Below are 8231 nucleotides of genomic sequence, written 5' to 3'. Positions count from 1 at the left end.
ATTAGCATAAAAGAATGAAATGTTTGGGACCTCCCTGGTGGTCCAGGGTTTAAGAATCTGCCTTGCAATGCAGGGGATGCGGGTTCAGTCCCTGGTCCAGGAATGAAGATCCCACACGCCGTGGAGTAACTAAGCCCATGTGCTGCAACTAGAGAGCCTGCGCTCTGCAGGGACAGATCCGGCATGCGGCAACTAAGACCTAACACAGGCAAATAAATAGAGTGGGAGTGAAGTCGCTCAGTAGTGTCTGACTCTTTGCAACCCCATGGACTGTAGCCTACCAGGCTCCTCCATCCATGGGATTTTCCAGGCAAGAGTACTGGAGTGGGCTGCCATTTCCTTCTCCAGGGGATCTTCCCAACCCAGGGATCAAACCCAGGTCTCCTGCATTGCAGGCAGATGCCTTACCATCTGAGCCACCAGGGAAGCCCTCAAATAAATAAATTAATATCTAAAAAAAGAATGACATATTTACCACCAACCCCTTTCGAACTGTTCTTATGTCCTCTTGACAAGTCCCTCACTTGAGCAAAGGGATGCTGGAGGCTATGGGTCTCGTGTCCCACCCCCTCCAAGCTCAGGATGACTGATGCATCTTTGTGGGGTAGGAGATGGGAGCCTTCTACAGTGAGGGACCCAGAGGCCTGGGATAGGAGGTCTGAGATCAAGTGGTTGAGGGTCAGGAGAGCCGTGCCACTGGATCAGGCCTAGGTGGGGGCAGGACAAGTTGGGTTACAGTTCCTCTTCCTCTCGGCTCTGGGCATAGAGCAGTAGACTGCAGCCAGGGTGGCTGCTGGGTGTCATCACAGAGGAGGAAGAGCAGAGATCGGGGACAGGAAGGCCAGCATCCTGCTCCTGCTCCCAGGTCAGCCCCAAACCCCATGCTCCCTCCAAGTCCTAGGGAGCTTGGATGGCAGGGCACTGGGTCTTAGATGCCCAGCCAGGGGGCAAATCTGGAGTAGAAACTTGAACCTGCCCCTCAGCCTAGTGTCAGCAACGCTATGGAAGCCCCTCCTCTGGTCCAGCGGTTGCCTGTCTTCCTCTCCGGCCTTCAGTTGTGACAAAGGACAGGGGAGATGTTAGTCACAGCCACTGCCCACAGCAAGAGGCTTCCAGCCAGAGGCTTCAATGCACAACCCCTCGGGCCATCAGCACCCACCCCCAGGGGCAGAAAGGGGAGTTTGGGGGTCCTCTCATCCCTGTAAGGCTGATGAGCAGTGTGCTGGCACCTCCTGCCAACTCTTGATCTTTGCCCGGGAGTTAGAAGGCTTGAACATCCGGGGCTTCTCCTGTCACCTTCCATGAATGGGAGCCCCTCTGGGTCACTCACCTAAAGACACTAGTGAGTGGACACCCGGATGGTATTATCTGTCCCTAGAGAGTGAGGGAAGTGACACTGAATGCATGCCGAATCGGGAATCCAGGCTGGTAGGACTGGGATGGAGTCAGAAGGGAGGGCACTTGGTGAGCCCAGGGACATAACATCAGGAGCTTGAGATCAAGTGCTTAGGTACCCCTGATGCTGGCACTACAAAGGGGCCGCAGAGCTAAGAGTTCTGATGTCCTTGCTGTGGAAAGGAGGCCTAAGGGCCAAGGGGCAGGCATTCCCAGTGGGTGTGGTGAGAGCTGGTGTGCCCATCCAGCCCGGATATCTGGGTCACCAAACTCAGGGGCACCTGCCCTTCTCCAAAGCCAGGAGATGAGGCCCCTGCCCAGGATGGTCTTGGAGTGAGCAGGCCAGGAGCTTCTCTTCCCATCTTCAGTCCTGCTACAGAGGGGAGACAGGAGAGGTGGGGGGAGGGCCCGGTCAGTGGTGTGTGGGCAGAGGGAGGCACTCCCGGATAAAGATGTCAACTGAAATCCTAGGACAGAGAAGGGGGCACAAAATTCCTTCCTGCCTCTCTCCCCACCTCCATCCCCAGTGGCTGCAGCTCTCAAACACCACAGCCATGGTCAGATGTCGGGCAGAGGGCGAGCAGGAAAGGATGAGGTGCTAGGAAGGGGGTGAGGGGAGAGAGGCAGCAAAGGCAGGGCGTGTGGGAGGAGACCCAGGGCGACAGGGAGACAGGAGACCCAGGGCGACATGGAGACAGGAGTTCGGAAGCTCTCCACACGCGTGCACTGGCGGCTCGGCAGACACTCCATCCCTCAGCTCTCTGTGAGTCTGCCCACTCCTTCCCACTCATGAGCCACAACAGGGAACCTTGGTGTTTAGTCATATCTGGAGGTGAGGGGGCTTCACATCCTGAGGGAAGAGAGGGGGCCACCTAGGTTCCCGCCCTCTCAGGTTGCGTCAAGTTGGTCCTCGGGCAGCACTGGACAGAAGAAGGGAGGTGGGCAGCGGTGCAGGGGGAAAGGGGGAGGGTGGCGGCAGGGAAGACACTCTGAGACTACGCAGGGAGACTCTCAAGCAAACGAGACAGAGGCCCCTTCCTCTCTGAGGGGCAGAGAAAGGAGAGCGGGTGAACAGAAGGACGGAGGTTGGCAGCTGGGCCAGGCAGAAGGACGCAGAGATAGAGGGGTCTAGCCAGCATCCATCTCCTCAAACTGACTCCTGCCCAAAGCAGGAAGGATGCAGGTAGGACGATAGAGAGTCTTCTGGGGAGCAGGGTGAGGGGAGGCCCATGTGCCAAGGAGGCAGAGGTGGCCTCTTTTGGAAGCAGAATTACGTAAGGGAGAGACCTCCCTTAGGAAGGCCAAGGGCCGAAATAAGATAATGGATGCCAAGTGCTTTGTAAGCTATAGAGCACTATACAAGCGATTGTTGTTGTTATCTAATTGTGATGTCATTTAAAAAGATGCTGCAGAAGTACATTTAGGGTCATGGAAAGATGGCCGTGATGCACTGAAGAACGGCAAGAGGAGGTTTCACGCAATATAAATGCGATTTTTTGCATTTACATGTACAAACCCAGAGAAGTATCTGAGCACGTAAGCATTCATCTGGGAGATGAGGTTATGTGTGATTTATACCTTCTTTTTGCTTATCTGTATTTTCTCTTTATGTTTTTTAAAGAACATACATAATTTATGTCATGAAAAACAAGCAGTTTGCTTTGCAAGGAATGAGACTTCCTCCAACTTGGGCTCAGAAAGGGTAAAGACCCTGGCTCTGTCCTCTCAGCCTGGTTGGGTACTTCAGGGTCTGACCCGTACATATTCTCCAAGAGCATTTTTCCTCTATGCTGTAGGCTGGGCCAAAGTCAGTTTTCATGAATTTAGGATTGGCAGTTTGTTTTTATAACCTCACGATGTTTCTGGCTGGGAAGATATAAAACAGGGGGAGGCAGAGGAAGCAGAGATTCCCAGCAACTTTGGGCCCACCCAAAGGGAGGGCTTGCTGTGTCTGTAGGGCCACCTCCCCCACCCACCCCTGCCAGATCAGCCTTTACTTACAGTGGCTTCCAGGTGGTGGCAGCCTGGGTTCCCACACCCCCTCATTCCTCAGCCCTACCCACATACCATGCTAATACCCAAGCGTGGCTTCCTTTTGCATCCCCTCCCCTGCCCTCTGCCCAGCCTCTCCTCTCTATCACAGTGTGGACCATCACAGCCCTGGAGTCCTCCTCCCCACACACTTCTCCCCACTGGACTCTCACCTCCTCTCTTTCCCAGCCTCACAATATCCTCCTCCCTCCTGTGAATCCCTCCCCCCGAAGCTACTCAGAATAGTATCTAACATCGATAATTTCTTCTGCTGGCAGAGCTTTCGGTTTCCAAAGCGTATGGAAAGTCCACTTTAGAGAAGATGGCATCAGTGATCTGAGAGGCAAAATGACTTGTCTAAGATCACATCGTCAGTTTCTGGAAGTCCAGCCCCTTCCGCCGCCCACCATCCTTCCAGGGCTGGGAGGAAAGTGATTTGTCCTCTCTTGTCCTTCAGTCCATGGTTTATCTCAAATCTTCCCTGGCATGTCAACCTTCCGATTCTAGCTGCAACTTGCCTTTCCAGCATCATAATCCGTCCCAACCTAAAATAAATGCCAAGCTCTGATCAGTCTAGATTCTTCCCTGTCCCCCAGCTTGCACGTGCTGCCCGTCACCCAACCTGTGCTCTATTGGGACTTGCCTCTGCATCTGCCCCACCCCTTCCCCATCTGAGGCTCCCTTACCATGCCCTTTCTGAGCACATCATCCACAGGGCACTGGATACAGGCTGCCATATATAGCCATGGTGTTAGCGTCAGGACTCCCCTTAGGAAAACGGAAACATCACTAGGTATTTCCACAGAGAGTATTGAATGTAAGGGATTGGCTTTACTGGTGTGGGAGGACTGAAAAGCAAAATGGGAACACTTAAGTAACACAGAGAAAATAGCAGCAGGAAGCTCCCAGCCCTGGCTTGGGAGAACACGTGGGTGACGTTGGGGTTGTCAGAGGCTAGAATCTCAGAGACGGGATCCCTCTGGAGGTGGGTCTCAGATCTTGGAGGAAGTAATGTTGTCCAGTTGCTGCTGGAGCAACATTGAAAGGAAGCAAATGGAAGAAGCAAGTCCTCCCCTCTCTCCTTGTAGCCAGCCTCCCTGTTGGCAGAACCTAATAAGAGCCCACTGGAAAATATGCTCTGCAAAATATAGTTTGAAGAGTCAGCTGAGCCTCGCAGAGCAAAATATAGCAGGGAGGCATTAGAACTGAGAGATGATAGGTAAGTGACCAGCACCCATGATGGCCTTTATTTATTACGATTATTATAACTAAAATGTATTGAGCACTTTCTACATATCTACACTTGACATGCACTCTAACATAAAGAATAATCTGGTAGGCTTCACTATATCACTGACATTGGACAAATGAGGGCACTGAGTCTTCCAAAAGTTAAATAACTTGTTCAAAGACCTACAACTGATTAATGACAGAGCTGGGATTCAAATCAGATCCATCCACACTTTAAAAAAAAAAAAAGATCTCTATCTTTATTTCCTGAAGATTCCCTAAATGTCTTTTTTTTTTTTTTTTTTTTGCCACACTGCTCAGCATGCAGGACCTTCCTCTATCAGGAATCAAACTCATACCCCCTGCAGTGGAAGCAACCCCTGCACCATCAAGGACATCCCATCGTCCCCACATCATCCTGTTGTCTACAAGGTGCCCACACCGGGCTAAAAGGACTCTGGAGAGGGGTGGGCGTAAAGTCCCCATGAGCAGGATGGCAGATTGTACAATGGTCTGACTGCAGCACCAAACCCCCCAGAGCACACAGTATGTGCCGAACCTCTGCTTACAGCAGGTCCTGTGCTGAGTGACGGCGCCATGTGCGTGCTAAGTTGCTCAGTCATGTCTGACTCTTTGGAGTCCTATGGACGGCAGCCCTCCAGGCCCATGGGATTCTCCAGGCAAGAATACTGGAGTGGGTTGCCATGCCCTCCTCCAAGGGATCTTCCTGACCCAGGGATCAAACCCACGTCTTTTATGCATTGGCAGGCAGGTTCTTTACCACCAGCGTCACCTCGGAGGCCCACAGAGATGGACAAAAGCCAGGCCCTGTCCTTGCACAGCGCCCTGTCTCCTGGGCAGGAAGGCATGCAGACAGAGCACCGCAGTGCACCATGGCAGCCCCGCAGAGCTGTGTAAGAACCAGGGCTCTGCGAGCCCTGTAAGTGACACTCACTTCTCATCATTTCCCTGCTGAGAGTCCCCCAGGGGCTCCCAGAGCCAACCAGCAAAGACAACGCTCCCAGGCAGACTGATCTCTCAAGCTCTCTGCCCCTCTCAGCCATGCCATCCCCAGAGGGCCCTGCAGCTCTAAGCCTCTATATCTTCACTCACTTTGCTCCTTCAACCCAGAATCTCCTCCACTCTCTCCACCCTCCCCTACCTGTGTATCCTGAGGATCACCTGCTCACCCTTTAAACCAGCTCTCTCAACTACCAACGCCTCTCTGAAGCCTTCTTGACTTCCCTCCCCCATGCATCCTTATCCTGGGCAAAATGGACCACTCCTTCCTACATCCCCCAAATCTCTAGCTTCTAGTTTAGCTCCTGTCACTCTGAATTATCTGAGTTTGTTTACCCATGCATCTCCCCTGCCCTCGTGTCTTATTTATCTTTGTAGCTCTTGAAACTATCACACACTCCAGCACATAATACATTTCTAATAGATGCTCCATGAAACCATGATAACAAACCAGCCAGGGGCGGAGAGTGTAGAGAGGAAAGCATGCTGCCTTTGGAGCCAGACCTGAACTGAATCTTAGCTAAACATACTCACTAGTTTGCTTGAGCAAGTTATTAGTAATTTACCGCACCTGGCCTTTGTCAAATGCAAGGTCCACTACACTCTCACAGCACGATGCTCAATACCTGCAGGGCTATCTGCCTTCCCCTTCATGTGGTCGTGGGTGAGGTTCAGGCCACGTGTGAGGGCCTTGGCCCCAAGGGCTGCACCAGGGAGTATGCAGGTCTGACTGCCATAACCCCTTCCCAGCCAGAGTCTACACTCTGGACATGCTGGAACAGAGAGACTGTGAACCTTAACTCTCTCAGGCCCCCTAGACCTCAAGTTCCAGCCCCCAGCGTCTATGAGATCCCAAACTCCCCTGTATATCTTCCTGTATTGACCTTCAAGTCAACCTGGTGCCCCTGGTGGCCCCCAGCTTCACAGGTCCCTCATCACATCTGGGGCTTCCTCTGGTGGCCTGGGGTCCCTGGAGATCACCAGGATCCTCCACACTTCTCCACCGCTCTCCCTTCCCAAATACCTCCAGGCAGTCCTGGGGCCTGACTGTCTGTCACCAAGAACCCTCTCTGCTGGCTCTCCAGACTCCCCAGGTCCCTCCTCTCTGATCCTCTCCATCCCCGCCAAGCTCTGACCCTGCACCATCTGGCCCCGCGGCCAGCCGGCTGGCAGGGGCTCGAGCTGCTGCCGAATTCCTTCCGCTGCACTGCCATCACTGCTGCCCAGCCAGCTCTTTCCTCTGCCGGGTTGAAATTCGCTTTAACAGCACATTCAGCCTGAGCAGCCGTCTGGCAGCACAGACGTCCCCCAGCTTCCCACAGCAGGGGAGAGAAGCGGAAGATTGGGGAGGGCAAGCTGACCTGACCTGCTGTGCTCCTCACAGGGCCCCAGGTCTTTGCCCAGACTTCCCCTGGACCGGGCAGCCCTCCCCACCCAAGACTTCCTATCAAGATCCAGCCCAGATGCCCCACATTGCTCTCTCCCCTGGGACTCCTCCCTCTGTCACCCCAGCCAGAAGAGAGCTCTCTCCTCTGAGGTCTTGGAGGATGCATATGGCTCTGGGCTTGACTGCTTCTCCTCTGTGGTCCTAGCCACCTTAGAACCCTTATCTCCTTGAGGGGAGATATTTGGTGTATGGTTTGATATTTGGTGTCTGGACTGAACTGGGCCCCCTCAAAACTCATATGTTGTAGTCCTACCCACAATGTGACTACATTTGCAGATAGATCTTGAAAGAAGGCATTAAGGTCAAAGGAGAGCATAAGGGTGAGGCCCTAATCCAACAGGACTAGTGTCCTCAGAAGAAGAGGACAAACCAGAGACACCCCCCGCCCCCCGCTTCCCCATGTGAGCCCAGAGGAAAGGCCATGTGAAAGCATGGTGAAAAGACAGTCACCAGCAAGCCAGGAAGAGAAGCCTCACCAGAAACCAACGCTGCTGGCACCTTGATCTTGGACTTCCAGCCTCCAGAACTGTGAGAAAATAAATTTCTGTTGTCTATGCTGCCCAGTCTGTGGTTTTTGTTATGGCAGGTCAAGCAGACTAATACATCCAAGAACTCAAGGAAGAGGTTCTAGGAAGGGAACATCAACAGGCAAGCCATCCCACACATGCCCATGAGCCCTTCCTGTCATCAGTTCAGCTGCTCACAGGACTGCGCAGAGGGACCAGACCCAGTTGCTAGGAGCCCAGCCAGAGGGAAGACCTGAGGCTGACCCTACACCTGGCCTTGAGGAGGCTGTGGTTAAATGTCCCCGTCACAGGGCTAGGAACTTATAGAAAAGAAGAGAACAAAAGACCTGAGCTCCTCCTACAAATCAGCAGACCCTTTAGTGGGCTCAGCACCCATTTGCTGATGGAATCCCCAAACCACCTTTCCAGAGAAGTGTTCTTCCCCCAAGTTTCGGACCATACAACTGAGGCTTGGAGAGATCAAGCAACTCACCCAGGGTGACCTTGGCACAATGATGGAGGGGGATGAAAAGTCACAGCCTCAGAGAGGCTAAGGCTCTTCCAAGCACATCCACCTGACTACATGGTGAGGAACGCGTGGG

Source organism: Odocoileus virginianus, chromosome 5 (assembly GCF_023699985.2).
Source record: "Odocoileus virginianus isolate 20LAN1187 ecotype Illinois chromosome 5, Ovbor_1.2, whole genome shotgun sequence".
Lineage (NCBI taxonomy): Eukaryota > Metazoa > Chordata > Mammalia > Artiodactyla > Cervidae > Odocoileus > Odocoileus virginianus.
Note: the sequence above shows the minus strand (reverse complement) of the source record.